General features: G+C 38.4%; 1 protein-coding gene across 1 annotated transcript in view; it reads right to left on the reverse strand.

Moving 5' to 3' along the window:
- Positions 1 to 13,276: 13,276 nt before the first annotated feature.
- PTCH1 (patched 1) overlaps positions 13,277 to 17,675 on the reverse strand; it is a 116,292-nt gene continuing 111,893 nt past the window's right edge. Inside the window, exon 24 of the mRNA XM_089490909.1 lies at positions 13,277 to 16,617. The gene's annotated coding sequence lies outside the window, so the exon portion shown is untranslated. The remainder of the gene's footprint in view (positions 16,618 to 17,675) is intronic.

Raw genomic sequence — 17,675 nt, forward strand, 5'->3', positions numbered from 1 at the left:
TATTTTTATTCATATGCTACATCGAACGGGGGGCAACGTCCACATGTAGATGTAAATGTGGGGTCACAAGGTTAAAAAGTTTGAGAACCACTGACTTAGAGCATTGAAAATAAATGCTAGTGCTTTTTCCTCTCCCCCCTTCTTTCCCCCTTTCCTTTTTCCTTTCATGCCACAAATGTTTTGACTGTTAGTCTGAGGACAAAAACTAGGCTATTCCACTTGGTGCATGCTTACATAGGGTCAAGATAGGGCTATCTGCTTGGTATGGAGAAGCCCTTTCTAAATTTTGTTGGACTCCAGCTCCCATTAGCCTAAGTCATTATGTCCCATAATCAGTGATAAGGGGTCATAATTCCCCCATCCCTGCAAGAGGTTATCTGCACAGTTCTTCAGTGACACTAGGTGCAGGTGGGGGCAATAAACATGTAAGATTTTTCACAGTTGGTTGATATTCCATGGAGATGGGAGGGAATGGTAGCACATGCCCTGACTATTAAATATGTCTCTGTGTGACGTGTGCCTTCAAGTCTGACTTAAGGCAACCCTATCATGGGGTTTTCTTAGCAAGATTTGTTCAAGGGAGGTTTGCCATTGCCTTCCCCTGAGGATGAGACCATGTGACTTGCTCAGGATCACCCAGTATGAGCTGGGAATCGAACCCTGGTCTCCAGAGTCTTAAGTCCAGCATTCACACCACTACACCACGTGTCTACAGGAGTCTTTTAAATGGCCAGTACATCCCCCCCTCCAAAAAAAATACCTGAAGAAAACAAGCATGAAGTGTAGGCTGTGATGGGGCAAAGAAATGCAACTGTTCCAGAAATACATCTATGTCTATGAAGTTAACCTCTCCACTATGTTTCTGAGCATAATGTAAACTATCAACTGCACAGGCAGAGGTTTTAGCTATGAACTTATCATTTATTAGTTAAATATTTATTAGTTAAACGAAAATGGTAAGGAAAAAAAATTGTGAAGATGGATCCCAAGGGTACCTCTCCCTGAATAAATTTTGGAATGCCAGGTGCAACATCCTGCTTTTTAGGAGATTTTAAAAACATTTCCAAATGAAAAGTATGCATGCAAAAAAAAAAAAAAAAGGGGGGGGGGAGGAGGAACCCTACCTGGTATTTATTTTGGATCTTGTGCTATAAAAACTCGCCAGTAGCAAATTCCAAACACCCAAACCACAGTTTCTTATACATTCTCATGTGGTCCCCATCACACACATATGTACACGTACACTATGGAAAAACATTTAAAAAGCCAGCATCAACATTATAAAAAGAACCCCCAAAGCAGATTAGCACCTTCCTTATAAGTATGAACACTAGTCTCTTATGCCCACCATCCATTTATTTATAGTCGAGTGGTCCAGCCTCAAATGGCCTTCAGAATCGTAGCCTGGCCTGGCACTAGTTTCAAACTTTTAACAGCTTGAACTGGTTTACAGTGCATTGGCTCTGGAGAATGCCTCCCTTCTGTTTAAAAGACATTGAACCTGTCAAGCTACTGTTTATTGGAGCAACTAGTTGCAAAAGTTCATGTTGTGCTGAATTTTTCATTGGGAGACATATTCAGGAAACAAAAAGGCAGAAACATTGTTTATTAATTTAGGGGATATTCGAAATCTATACCATTCTTTTATGGTCTAAATATTTGATTGGTTGGTGAAGAGAGCAGTGGAGCTGGAGAGCATACATCATCTTCTATGTAACTCGGTAGATCAATTAAAGTTGGCATCTTATAATTTCTAAGTGTCTATTTCCAATTTATCTTATAATTCAGCAATCCTTTTCTCTCTCTTTGATCCGATTATATTGTTGTATACAAGATATTCAATATGGTGCCTCTGAAACCATGGAATATTTAGTCCATTTGAGAAGGACTTTAAAATATATCTCTGGGAAGGGATGAGAGTTCGAGGGGGGGGGATATATGGATGATAATGAGTGTTTAGATGTACTCTTTTTTAATTTGTATATAATTGAATAAAAATTATATATATATATATATATATATATATATATATATATATATATCTGGAAGAAGTGAGGAATCTGTACTGGATGGCTGTCTCATTTTTGGCTCCCAAAGGAAAGGGAAGGCATTGGTGGCAAAATGCTGGCACAAGAATGATTGGACAGTGTAGCTCTTCCCCAAAATTGTGGGGTGTCATTGAAATTACCCATGTAGTTTCTGGATCATACAACCCTCATGGAGATTGCCAGAAATAAGGCAGTCAAGTGGGGAAAGGAGGCATTGGGAAACACAGCAGGTTTGCACTTCTGGATAACACACCTTAAAAGGGGTATACTCAGTAAAGGACATTGGACCCAGGAATTCTCATCTGTAAAGGAACTGGATTTTAACTGGGATTAACATAATTTTTTATGCAATAAGAGATCTGCATGATCAATGGTTGGATTACACACCTTAGTGCTTTTTTTTTTGCAGGACTTCCATTTAAGGAATTATAATTGGATAAAAGGCTTTATTTTTCAAACCAAAAAACAAAACAAGAGAATGCCTTAATAAAGTTTTAAAATGAATTAGGGGACCATAAGTTAAAGACTGGATTTGGTTTTATAAGACATTAGAAACTTGTATTTATGTCGAACTGTTAAATACTGTTTATGAATCGGGGCAAGTGGTTATAGGAAAGTGAAAGATATCAGATGTTATTGTAACAAGCCAGATAATGCTCAGAATGGAAACACAGTAACAAGTACAGATGCTGCTGGAGAACTAAAAGATTAGACTTGCAAGAGGGATGCTGCTGTTGTTGTTAGGAAGCTATCACTGAGAAAAGGGAAAGGGAATTAAGAACTGTGTGCTGCTGTGGATTTTTTCTTTTAAGAAAGACACTGTTTTAATTAACTATGGCAACAGCTAGGAAGACAGCTGTAGAAAGGAGGGGATCATGCGATCTGTCTTGGTGACAGGTCTGGATCCCCTGATGCTAGTCAAAGATTAGCGAATGAATTTAAATTGAGGAGAGAAGAGATGGTTCAAATGAAAGTGAATTTGACAAGAGAATTCAACAATGAAACTAAGGATTTAGAAGATGCATTGCCTCAAGTGTCTGTGGAGATGAAACAGGTGAATGAAAAGGTTCTGATACTGTAGACAAATTCATATCTTATGAATACTGAAATGCAAAAAGATATGGATAATCTGGCCCCAAGGGAATTAAGAGAAATGGAATTTTTTTAAGATTTGGAAGTGTAAGGAATGTAAGGGTACACGTTTCCACATGTTGTGGAAAGTAGCTACATTTTGGAAACAAATTCACAAAGTAATAATGGAAACACTGAACATGGACTTCCCCATGCTACCGGAGATGTAGCTATTAAACATGTTAGATGTGTTAGACTCAATTACCGGGGGGGGGGGGGGGGGACATTCTAAAGTACTATGCTATATGATAAGCTCAGCAAGATTGTGTTATGCACAATAATGTAAATTACAAAAGATGCCAACAATAGATGACTGGCTACATAAACTATATAATAGGTACAAAATGGATAAATTAACTGTCTTGTTATCTGAGAAAACATTGAATCAACATTAAAATGATTGGAAAGATATAATAATGTTATGGGAAAAGAAATGGAGTTATCAAGCAATTAAATTTTTTTAAAAATTGTCAGTGTCATTGTTCAGACTATGTTAATTGTTATTGGCGATAATGTGAATTTTTAAAACTATGTTAAATAAAATCATTTAAAAAAAGATTTAGGGGTGTGGAGGAGAGTCCTGTGAGGAGGTCCTATGAAAGAGATGATTACTACAGTTTTGGAGGAATTTTTGGACTGTGAGGAGTTAGACATAGCAATGGAAGGGGATCATGTCTACAGGATAAATTCATGCTACACAAGATTGAAAAAGGTGCCAAGAGATATTATAGTTCACTTTACTAAGAAATTGCCAAGGGATCAGATTCTGCAACATCATTATCGAAAAAGTTTGATGATTAATGAGAAACGTACTATCATTCTTAAGGAAATCCCAATATATATATTGCACAAAAGGAAGGATGACTTTTTCTTGACTGAGAAACTTGAATAAAGATCTAATTTAGATGGTACAAACTGGAATTAAATATTACTTTTAAGCCACAAAGATAAATAATAAATTCAGTGCATAAAGCAAGACATTCGTTAAAAGATTTAAAAAAGACTTAGAAGAGGATGGGAATGGTTCTAAAGGATATAAGGAGATGCAATATTTGCAGCAAGGAGATCTGGATGTGGATTTTTAACTGAAATACCTTTGGGAATTGTGTCATCTGAATCTTATGCCTTAAAATGTATTACTGACATTTTTGTTGGAAAGTGAATGGACTGAACAAATTTTTTATTGTTGCTGAAGTAACATAAACAATGTGTAATTTTTTCTACAAGAATCCCATATTAGAGGAAAGGGCTTGAAATATTTAAGTTTTAAGGTTTGGATATAGAGTTTATTATTGTTGGACAGACTAAAAAAAAGAGGTGTGGTGCTGTATATAGGGATGCACATCTGTGTGATAAGCCTAGTTGTACTTTGCCACATTCCTCTTTGTAAGTCACTTTGGGAGGATTTAAGGGGAACTAACATGGCTTTGCGTATGCTAACCTAGCTAGTGCTTTTGTATTGCCTTCATCTTGCTCTAGAAGAACAAAGTGCCATTCCCTAGACCAAATGACTGGGGAATGAGTTGTGTAGCAAAGAATGGGGAATGGTTGTTCACCTGTGCATGGCCAACTGATGTCTGGAAGTCAAAACTTCTATCAAATTAGTTTCCTTCATGGAATTTTCAAAGCACATGCTTTCTGCAGTAGTGATTTGGCAACCTTGTCAAACCATATTAGAATGTATGAACTCATGACTCAAGGCTCCCATTCTCTTCAGATTTTGGTTTCTCAAGGTGAGAGTCAGAAATGCATTTGTTTCCCTAAATAGTGTATTTCTTTCCCTGGATCCTTCATTCACCAGGCCTGGTTTTCTAATTTCTCAGAGAGTTAGAGGCTATACATACAGCCCTGAAGGGGTGGCATGCAGCTGCCCCTTCTTCAGCGGAATTGTGGCCACAGCAACCTCACACCATGGCCCTGATCTGGGCTTCTGAGGGTGCAAAAAGCAGCTGCAAAAGACAGCTCCTTTTTGCTCCCTTGAAAGGGTGTCATAGCTGTGGCAGCATGGCTACATGCCGCCCCTTTGGCGCTGCATCATTTGGACGCAGCGCTGGAGGTACGCCATCATGCCTTGTACCATCTGGAGCAGCGTGCATTGTCAGGGCACCCTGGGGGGCAGTGTAAGGCATATGTCATCAAGACGCTGCACCCTGACTCTGCCCCCAGGTCAGCCTTTCAGGCCGGTCTGGATAGTCCCCTACAAGTGAAGGAAAGTCCCCTTCATGCTTCAGTGGTTTGCTTTGAACAGTTTAATTTCCATCAGTGTATTTGAGGAATGTATGTATATATACTTCAGTATGAATTAAAATCCCTACCCCGTACTCTAATCTTGATCCTAAATCTAACCTTCACCTTGTCTCCACACTTCATCCATCAATTTAGGCTTGAAAAAAGCCTCTCATAATTCCAGCGAGAGACTTCCTAAAAGCCTACAGTCCTGTTTGCACTGGCCAGGATCCTGAGAGTATCCTGATCCTGAAGTTGCCCTGACCCCATTACTTGGGGTCATCCAGTTCAATGCTGGAGTTTCTTTGCATGGGCATCCCACCCTGACACCTGGATCAGCTGCCACTGGTGTCGATCACTCACTCTCAGGTCAGAATGAGGTGTCCAGCCATGTAATCAGTGCTGAGCACCTTGTTCTGACCCCAGAGTGTGACATGCAACAGTGTGGGTGCCAGAGTGGGATGCCCATGCAAATAACCACTTGGACATCAGAATGGAGGGCTCCAAATCTTCCTGGAAGATCCAGAGCAAACAGGGTGTTGTTTAAACCCATTTTGACAGGGGTATACCCCTGGTTTGTCACTGAAGAGGCCAGATGTTGTTTGATCAGTTCACCCCAGACACAGGGTTTGGGCCATGCATCATCCAGTCTCCCTGCCAAGGGGATAAGGGCAGATAGATATGTGTGGTAGGTGAATTATGCTTGGATGAATATGGATAAGAAAATGGAAGGGTAGATTCTGGAGTGTCGCTACAGGTGGTGGCTGTGTCAAAATGAGGATATCACACACACCCCTCATGAAATTTCCCTCCAGTCTTCAAATTTACAACATTACAAAAGTTTAAATATTCAGTTAAACAATTAGGAATGCAGTTTAGAAATTCAAAGAGAGAGAGGCATAGTTACCAAGGAAAAGTGAACACAGCTAATATAAGAATTCTAGGTGTGAATAGTTTTCAGTGTCTTCCTCTCTGCAATGTAGACGTTTGAGGACTGAAAGAAAGTTTCATGGGGGGTGGGGATGGGATTTTTAAGGAAGAAGCAAAACCCTAATTCCTCCTGTCATCTCCCAGAACTACACCCCTGGCCCTGCTCATTGCTGGCATGCATTTTCCAGAAGGCTTGTGACTGGGAAAAGTGTCTGTTGCAGACCGAATGAGACTCACAGCCAATTAGAAAACAGTACCTAGACATTGTTGAATAAGATGTTGTCATATTCAGCGTAAGGTAGTTTTGGGTTTTTTTTAATGATGGAATGGAGTCTGAGGTTGGGATACCATCATTTTTGTGTAGCTGAAACAATTTATACTAGACAGAAGCGATGGAAGCAGGGTGAAGTAATGATGGGACAAATGATCATGGTACTTGGAAATCTATACTCAGTACTTGGAATATTTCATTTGGAAAAAGTACATCTTTCAGAGTGCTTCCAGCTTGTAGCCAGTATGGTAAATTTAAACTAGGGACACAAGAGAGTTTGCAGCTCTGAGTTTTCTGTAGTACACTGCAATGGAAGACATCTCTCTAGGAATCTGATTCAAGCCTGATTAATTTGCTGCCTGCTATAATAGTGTTTGGTAGCTTCCACTATGTTCTGATAAAATTAGAAACATCTTGCAGGATGTACCTTATCTCTCCATTGTTCTCTTACCCAAAGGAAATTTAAACCCATTGTACTAGGCTTCAGACTGCTCAGCGAAGTGGTGATGAGTGCTTAGTAATATTATATGCTCATAAAATAATGAAAACCAGGTAATAATTTGATCTGCCTGGTAAGTGCTATTTGATGAAAATAACTAATGGAATGGGACTAGTCATGTGCAACTGTTGATGCACTGAAACTGCCAAACTATTTGCCAGCCTGGGGGTAATGGGTGGTGATAGGGAATCACTAATTTGCTCCACTAGTTCATACAAATCTTGGAGATACCCCTTGTTGTTTCATTTCAGCACTGAAGGGTTTAAAAACATTTAACAGTTCCCAAGGAACCATAACTGATGGATGTGTAAATTCCTTTGCATTTCATGGACTACTGAATCAATGGACTGTAACAGTTACCATGCTGCACTGCAGCCTGTTAATACATATCCACGGATGGCTAGATGCACACGTGAAACCTCTCCGGATCATTTCTTATAAACCTAGTTTTACCCCCATTCCGAAAGCGATTGGCTTCTGGACAGAGGTAGTAGTAGTTACCAGGCAAGGCACTAATCCCTCGATAAACACATAGCTGCTCCACCATCACAGTTTATTTCTATGCCACTTTTTAGACTAATTTCTCAAAGGGCTTTTCACGAAAGTCTAAAAATAACCCTCTATAATAATACAATGTTAAACAGCAGTAAGTAGTAAAAGCAATTAACAAATGACTATGATGCTGACTTTCTCAAATTCAGGCTGCTAGTTGTGGCCTGCTGTCATAAATAACTCCTTTTACACAAGTACCATACTTACTCCTTAGCTAATGCCAGTGTGTACACACAGAGTACTGTCTATTGGAGCTTGGTGGTAACTGGTTATATATAGAATTCAAAAATATAGTTGTGTTTGTCTGGAAAATCAATATGCAAAGGGATCTTGTAGCCTTTGAGACTAAATAAAAGAAAGATGCATATTTACACGCATCTGAGGAAGTAGCCTGAAAGTCTATGAAAGCTCATGCTACTGGCCTCTTTCTTTCAGTTAGTCTCAAAGATGCTACAAGATTCCCTGGTTATACATAAGTAGTTATTTTTAATTCATTCAAATTTTTGAAAGTAAATGAAATATTTTCAGTCAATTTGAAAAATGAAAAAGGCATGAAGTTTCTTTTAAATATTATAATGGAAAGTAACTACTTTGCTGTAGGTGCCTCACAACTATAATAATAATTAGTTAGTCTTAAAGTAACTTTCCTATTAGTCAAGAGAAGTAATTGAATTTGTGTAAATCCTAAAGCAGTGATGGCAAATCTTTTGAAGACTGAGTACCCAAACTCAGTGGTGTTCCTGCACCGGGTGTTACCAGGTGCCGGGGCGGGGGGAACATGACTTCCACCTTCCAGGATTAGGAACAGATACAAAACTGCTCCTTCTTTCCCTTTCCCTGCTCTGCCTTTAACTTTCGGGAAGCAGTTAAAGGCACGGGAGGGTGGGGGAAGAGGAGGAGCTGGAGCGCATGCCGGCAGAGAGAGCTCCATGTGCCAGAGATGACTCGCATGCCGTAGGTTCGCCACCATTGCCCTAAAGAGTCAGCCAGTGGACTAAGACCTTCCTGTTTGAGGTTTTGACCTTCAACGAAGGTAAAACATTTTTTTCTTCTTAAATTTGGCTTGGATTGGCATGTTTTACCTCAACACTACCCAAAGTCTCCCTGATGCAAAAGCATGAAGGCTACTTTAAATATACAGTGTCCTCCATCTACAAAAGGGGCATGTAGCCTCACAAAGGATGGAGTCATGCTGGATTCCAAAGGTAGTATCTTTTTTGTGTTGCAAATGGATGTTAAATTTCTTGGACTTATTTAATTTCAAAACAGAAAAGGGCAAGAAAAAAGGTCAGACTAAATGAGATGGATACTTGTTCATTAATAACCCGCACCTTCTCCTGATTTTGTGTAATTTTGCTGCAAAACTGAACATTTTTATCTCACTTTTACCATACTTGATGATATCCTTTGAAACTTTTGGGTTTCAAAAGTTGAGAGCACACACGACTTCCCCAGAGCTTTTATTAGCTAAAATCAACTGTGTAAAGTCAGAACGGGAAAGTATTTTTAAGCCATTTATGCCACATTTCCTGGCATGCATCCTGTTCCACTAATGGGGTCCACTGTGACTGCAACAAATAGAGCAGGAATGTATTCTATGAATTATGGGGCTAGGAATTGTTCTCATTATTTGTGCTAGTCATTAAAAGCAATTAAAGTTTGGCACACATGTGATTATTCAAATATAAACAGCCTCTGTTTCAGATTCTCCTCAGAGGTGTAACTTACCTGAATTGCTCAAAAGGGAACACCTGTTTATACATCAATGCCACTGCAGTTTCTCAATGAGCAGCATTCCCGGAGCTGTTACATACATTATGCCAAAAAAAATTTAGCCACATGTTTACTTTAGCCCTGAACAAATATTTCTGGTCTCTGACAAAAAATAAAAATCATTTTTTAAAAAACACACACCCTAAAGTTAATTAGACTAAGTAAGAAAATATGTTCATAAGAAACATAGGTAGATTTTAATGGAAAGCAAAGAGTTATATTTGTTAACATTAAAAGGGATATTAAAGAATCCAAGGGGAAGGAACTGTCTCCAAATTAATATTTTTTCCAGTCTGATGATGCTAGAAGGAATTATTTCAGCCGTAATTGTGAATAGAATGGCATATTGGTATTTTCAGCTAATCATGCCTGGTAGTTTTATTTTCCATTGCATCATCCTCATTATGAACCAGTTTATGCCCCAAGCTTTCAAGCTATGGATTGCTTACTTAATCCCATTTTGTCTTACTGAAGTTCTTAGGGCTCTTTCAAGACCTCTTGAGAACAGAACGGCTTGGTCTTAAGACAGATTCCTTGTATTAAATTTATCTAGAGTTGACCACAAAGTAATTGTTTTTGTGTAATATTAGTGATTCTATCGGTTGCAGCAAACTTCCAGGAAATAAACAGTTGTAGTCAATGGGCACAATTATGGTGACAGTCCTAGGCATATTGAGGGGGTAAATGTGTCAGTCTCCCACATCAGTTTAAGAATCACTACTTAAATAAACATAAATAGGACACTTGCTTGTTGTGAAGCAAGGAACAGGGCAATCCGGGGTGCAGACAGCTAATCACAGCCTCCAAATGCTGGGGAAGGCTATGGAAGAAAGGATATAACCCAGAGGTTTGTCTGATAAGCGATTAGATGGGGCCAGTCAGAAACAGAGAACGGGCCAGTTAGGAATTGGGGAATAGCAATCTGAATAGGGTTTCAGGGAGCTGAGGATGCAGTAGAGAGAGAGGCGTTATTTCAAACTGAGGTGTTACTATGTACTGTGTATGGAACTAGCATAATGCCAGAGGTTTATCTTATCTGTTACAATACAGCTTCCCAGTTTTTATTTTCTATAACTGGAGGTTTTTATTTAATACTTAACAAGGAAAACTGGTCACACTTTATTACAAAGAACGAACTGATCAACACAGCCACTGGTCCAATGTAGTGGCCATTTTCAGGCCCAAGCATCAGATCCAGCGAGGAAGTTCAAGAATAAAAGAGCCAGGTGAGCGGAAGGAGCCCAAGGAACACTTCAGGGCCAACCCGAATAGGGATACTGTCACACCCATTTTAACTGTTGTGAGTCAAGGAAGGAGGAAAGGATAGGAAGTAATTGATTCAAATGCATTTATGCATTACCTATTTTATTTCTTTAAATATTTATTACCTCTCAGCCTGCTGGACCCCCACTTATACATACTTAGCAGAAAGAAGTACGTATAGTCGTATTTGCATGATTTAGTTGCTACTCTTGCCTTTGTTCACTTAGGACTATCAAACCTTACATTTAAATTCCTTAAGACTGGCGCTGCTTGTGTTTTTCAGCTTACCATATATACTCGACTATACTTGACCTCATGGATAGGTCAAGGGCAGGTTTTGGGGCCAAAATTATGAAATTTCATATGACCCATGTATAACTCGAGGGTGAAACTTAGGGGCATGCAACAAAGGATATAAAGAATGAAGAAAAGGAAAATGATGCCAAAGAATGCTATTTTCCTTTCCAAGCATTCAAAAAGGCCAGAGGCGGCACCACAGTGGAGAAAATAGAGGGGGTTGGTGCTTCTTTGAGGTTCTCCTGGGCTGGATTAAGCTCATACCTTTTGCCACTCTGCTCAGGTAGGGAGATGGTTCCTATTTGGAGTTAAGGTACAGTACTTGCATTGATCCACCCTAGGGTTTTTGGGTAATATTTTTGACTCAAATGTCTAGACTTATATGTGAGAATATACAGTATATATTTTGCTTCTGCTGTATATTGTTTATGATTTGTTGTTGTGTGCCTTCAAGTCATTTCTGACTTATGGTGACCTTAAAGCAAACCTATCATGATTTTCTTGGAGGGCATTTGCCATCGCCATTCCCTGAGGCTGAGTGTATGATTTGTCCAAAGTCACCCAGTGGGTTTCCATGGCTGTGTCAGGATTCGAACCGTGGTCTCCCAGTGTCCTAGTCCAATGCCCAAACCATTACATAACACTTGCCCTTTGCTTATGGCAATGCTTTGTAAAAAAACAATTCATTGTAAAACATTGATATATCTCTTGGATTAATCTGGGGGCACAGTATTTGCTGGCATTCATATACGTTAATGCATATCCAGAGATAGATGTAGACAGGACAGTTTACATAACATTATTATATAGAAAAGGCTATTTGGATTAGTCGGATTTTAATCTGTAGTTTTTAATCTTATATGGTTTAATCTTGTTTTAAGGGGGGCACTATGTATATATGGATGCATTTCAACTTGGACGCCACTTTGATTGCCTGGCAAAAAGCGGGATAGAAATAAAATTTTTATTTATTTATTTATTTATCAATAAGCTTATTCAAAAATCTTCTGCACCTGGCAAAAAGATGCAGCTGCTCTGTTACATAGCAACTCACCTGTCATAGTTGTCCCTCCACATCACCTGAACTAACAACTGCTACATCTTGATAAAATGCAGGCTTGTAACTAACATTGTCATAATTTTTTCCCCATCTGCATGGTTTTTACACCTTTTCCTGATGAATAAACAAGTGGAGCTTTCAAAGCTTGCAACATGCATTTTGTGCATTTTTTGTTGTCCCAATAAAGGCATCACTGTTTTGTGTATTTGGGATATTATTGTATTCTGTCATAGTTCAAGCATCCTCCATGCATACTTACGAGAATCCTCCATTGCATGTTTCTGTGTACTTCCACCTTCCAGTCAAAAGTTGCCAATTATCCATCTCTTTTATACATGTCTTCAATATGCCATGCCCCAACTCTGCTCCTACAGATATACACCAAATCTATATAGCCATATCTGCTTGGAGAATCTCCTCAACCCTTAAAGGTGGGAATTATTCCCTGTGAAAATTGGTCTCTGCTGAACATCAGTCATACAGGATACTAATTTGATTGTCTGAGTCAATCATCTGACTTAGATAAACCTTCATTTTCTTAGATAATTACCCTTCATTTTTAATTGTCCTTCCCTTTGTTCCCTGAGGTACCTACCTAAAACCCTAATAGCACCAGATCTTGTCTGAACTTGGAAGCTAAGCAGGGTCAGTTCTGGTTAGTACTTGGATGGGAAACTACCAACTCATACCAGTTTCTGTAGGCTAAATTTCAGAGGAAGGAACTGGAAAAACAACCTCTGAGTATTTCTTAACTAAGAGAACCCTATGAAATTGGATTGCCATAATTCAACAGGTGACTTGAAGTCACATACTCCCACACCCCTGTTTTTCCGTAGCTCTCCTTCAATAATCTCAACAACACTTAATTTGGAAACTGGAGTGGCATTGTATACTTTTGACTTTTAGGCCACACCGTACTGCCAGACCACGGGGAGATACAGTAAGTCAGTCAGTTGTCAATCAAGCAATCAATGAATGGGTCAGTCAATCCTTGGTTATTTCTAGTTCAAGGGTGGACAGTTCAGGGGTGGACCAAGATTGTTTTTTGTGAGCTCTGACAGTGATAATCATTATCTGATAATGCTGCTAATAGTACTGTTGCTGAGATGTTGCCTGATTCAAATTTAAAAAGATACAGGACTTTTAAATTAACTTTTAAAAAAATATTCCACAAACAACCAAATACGTAAGCAATAAGTTATAATATTTTTTATTCATGTTAGAATTTCTATCAGTGTTTGCACATTAATGTTTAGAGAGTTTGTACAAATTTCCATTTATGATTTAAAATTGAGAATCACACTAGATAAAAAAAATAGTAAACCTAAAACAGTTCAGAATGACATGAAATATCCCTACTCTCTTTAACACTGTTAACCTTTTCTTTGTTTGCAAATGGGACTTGTCATGAAAAGTGTGCATTGTATTTATGTCTCAGCAATGTTCCAAAACATAATGGCATCATCATTACATATAAACTCTTTAAAAATATAATTCTGTCAAAAGAATTGAGGACTACTATGTACACTACAAAAATAAATTTTCATATAAATAAATTATATGGCATACTTTTATCTTTGAACTGAAACACAAACCCATTCCTGCTAAAAACAGGCAGACAGTGAGACCCAGTCTGAATATTTTTTTCCTTTTAACTCCTTGCTCTAAAAAGCTACAAAATGAGTCCTTAATGTAAATGTTATATACTCTCTCCCTATTTAACATTAGTAAGAATTCTATACAAATAAAAATTCCATTAAAAAGTAAAAACATAGCTGTAATAGTGTTTCCAATAGAAATAAAATCCCTGCATTGTGTTTGTTATAAACTGGCATGACAAATACTGTAAGAAAACACTCTTATGATACAAAAATATAAATATCAGCAACAATTGACATTAAAAAAACAAAGAAAACCAGCCAGCTACTGAGATCTCCTTTTGCCAATGTGACAAGAAGAGAAAATCATCTCTGCTATGCACCCAGGGACAGCACCTCACAAACAAGAGGGAAATTCCCCCCCCTCACATACAAAGACATGGGAGAGACTAAGGTGAAGAAGGGTCTATTGACCATCAAAGCAATTTTGACTTCTTATTTTTCTGTTCAAAGAATAAGATTAATAATTGAGAAGTGACTAATAACCCCTAAAGAAATATCAATGGGAAACCAGCATATGAGTAATGATCCCACATGTGACAGTAAAAGATAGCCTGCATTTGGTATCATATAATCCTGCTTCAGAATTTTATGTAGATTTTAAAAAATAATCTTACATCACTATATTGCTTTTACTGAATTTGATACTAGAATTCTTTGGGCTACACAATGGGAAGTAACATGTAACAACAATATTGCTTCCTATAATGAGGGCATGACAATGGTCCTTTAGAAAGTAATGTAACATTTGGTAATGTTATTTGCCCCCATAAATGACAAACACTTCTCATTACTAAGGGGAGGAATGCTTCTGGCGGTCTGGTAAGGGGATTTCTCCCCAAATTTTAAGATTTTATTGCCATTTTAGATGGATTGTGTGACCGCAAAAGTAACTAAAAAGAAATATAAATCAACAGGGAGACTACAGAAAAAGTAATGAGCATCTTAAAAAAACCCTGTAACAAGCAACATCACAGTTACTTGTTGTTTTTTTAAAATCACAAGTAATGGTCACGATCCTTTGAAAAAGTAAGTTTCCCAGTATTATTTTGCCACAAAATGTTTTACGTTTGTAAGGAAAGTGGACCAATAGCTTGAGTTTTGTTGCTCCACTAAACAGTAGCTTATGTATCACTGAAATAATGGCACATCTCTTTCAAATGCAAATTTTAGATAGATGTAAACAACACATAAAAGAATTGTTAAGCCAAAGGACAGAAAAGTGTATACCACTTTACATGTTAAAGTGACAGGCATCTAAGAGGACTGAACAAAGATCTATGGGCAAAAGCTGACCCTGGGAGAGGCATAACTCAATTCAAATAATCTCTGAACTGGAAAGACTAATTGTTGACATCATCACCTAAGGCCAACCCAATATGGGCCCCTGGAATATGACTGACATTGATTCCCAAAGCTGAATTTGCCCTTCCTCCTGCTCTAGCCATGACATCTGATGAGCACACTGGACTGACCAGAACCGCCAATCAACAGAAGAGCATCAGTCTGGTAAATTCTATACATAGGGCCACCACTCACATGAGGGCAGCTAACTGGAGCTAACTGGCCAGCATATTGATAAACCGAGTTCACAAGCAAATCCACTTGAGAACTTCTGCCAAAGGCTCAGTGAAACAAGTGGGACTTATATAAACACAGTGTTGTTTCAGTGGGAATACCTGACAGGTTGCACATCCACAAGAAACTACTTTTAAACATCACAACAAGTACGTTTCACTCCCTCGCTAGTGGGTGCCACATTAAGGCTGTAGGGTATAAAGAAGACCTGTTAATGATTTGCATGTTTTCTGTATGTACCTCTGAGTCTTCTACAGGTGACAGATTTTATAAGCCCTCCCTTGAAGTAACTCCAAGGCTCTTGTTATGAGGGTAGATCATGCACTTTTGCATGAGGCCATCAGTAGCAGCTGTTAAACCCCCCAAACACTTTCACTGGTTCTCTACAAGATTTACTGTGACCCTGTATGTGACTGCATGCATGGAAGGCCTACTGTTTTCAATGTCAGTAAAAGCAAAAACAGAAGGGTGCAAGGCTATAGGCTGAACCAGCATTGGTGGACTGTTAAGGCCAAGAAGTATGAGGCACAATCTTCTTCCACATGTGCCACTGACTATGTACTGGAGTGGCACATGATTACTTACAGATGTGGCATTTATTTCAGTAGAGCATGTGTTGGAAGTTCACAATAGTCTATACTCCACAAAGTCATAAGAGTAACAAGCTCACACATAACGCTCTCCCCCAAATCCACACACAGCTACACCTGCTTCATTCACCAAGATTAACACACTCCTCTTAATGAATGCTCATTAAAAAAATAAATCAGAAAAAGAAAAAGAATATCACGCATAGCGTGTTTGAAAATTAACAGAAACATTTCATACTACCACAGGTTTGTGATATGAAAAATTTAAAATACTTTACAAAATACCACACATGCACACACACTCATTCTCACACACTCCTTTACAAAAAAATTCTAATACATTAGCAATATTTGCATAGAATTATACATGTAAATTATACAATATTTAAGCAGCAGCAACATATGCTGAAATTTACGACTAGATTAAGCTTAGTTGTGGCACAGAGATCAATGTACAAAAAGTACAGAGCACAAACAATAGTCCCCACTCTGTTAAACAGGAGTTAAAATAACTCCAGATTATACTACATTACATGGTTTCTCTGGTATATTACACATGTGTACATCTTTTAAATATTTATAGAATTATCTCACAAAATAATACAATAGGTTACAGTAATGGGGAACTGTTGCCCTGATGCAGCATTGTCCTTTTCCATAACTTCAAGCAGTTTCTCTTCAAGCAGTTCTGGAAAGAGGAGGTTTCCCATCTTTGGCCTCTTCTTTGCTTCAGTTATTTCCCTGTACAAATAGAGACAAAAAAAGGAGCCCCACTGTTCACCTAAAGTTCAGCAAAGATAAATAAATCACCTCAGCCCCAAGCCATCTGACAAGTCCTGCAATTAAAAGCCATGAGGCCTTGGTTCTCCATACACCACCACCACCACCCCCCCCACCTCAATAATGTCAGTGGGTTCCTGTGGCCACTGGTTTAAACAGGCTTTAAAAAAATGGCTTGCACATTTTAGTATTTCAGTCAACATCAGGAAGCTGTGTCCAAATGACAGATGCAAGTCATCCAACAACAAAAGAAAAGAAAAACAAAAGAATAGAAAAGAAAAGAGGGCTATTACAAATTTGAGACCTGAATTTCCCTGTGTTTATTACTCAGAAAAGTAACCACAGAGAGGTAAGTCTATATATCAGTTCTAAAGCAGGTAATGTTAAGCTATGCTTATGTAGGCTTTTCCCACATACCTCCAAGGAAAACAACTCCAGTAATTTTTTCATTTAGTTTTTCCATTATTAAACTGATCTAATAGCAAAGAATTTCTTAGATCAAGAAGGATTCTTGTCCTACAAGCCCAGTGAACAGATGACCTTCCTCAACTTTGTTTGCAGCAGAGTTCAGTTTCATGAGCATTGGCCTCAGGCTTGAAGCATCTCTCCTTCTCCCCAGCAAAATTGAAGGACAATGGAAACATCTGCTTCTGTTTTCAACTAATTGTGGTTTCTCATTATATTTGGACCTGGGCAGCTCTCATTAAGGTTAATTATGCTATACTGAAACATGCAAATTCAAACCACTGCTAACCACTGTTAATGAGCCATGTTTACTTGATAAACCATAATTAACATTAATCACTGTTCCCAGTGTGGATATTACAAACCTTAGATGAAAGTGGAATTATGTCCTTTCAGTCTTCTTAAAAATACATAGGAACAGGAGAAAGGTAAAATGCTTTGAGTCTGGGGCTTGTTCATGCAATACTAAACTAACCTTCAGTATTACATGGAAACAGTATCTAGACTTGGCAGCTAAATCCCAAAAGTATGGGTTTCCACACCAAATATGAGGT

The sequence above is a fragment of the Sceloporus occidentalis genome, unplaced genomic scaffold (genome assembly GCF_023333645.1).
Source record: "Sceloporus occidentalis isolate IW3139 unplaced genomic scaffold, rSceOcc1.0.p SCAF_1, whole genome shotgun sequence".
NCBI lineage: Eukaryota > Metazoa > Chordata > Lepidosauria > Squamata > Phrynosomatidae > Sceloporus > Sceloporus occidentalis.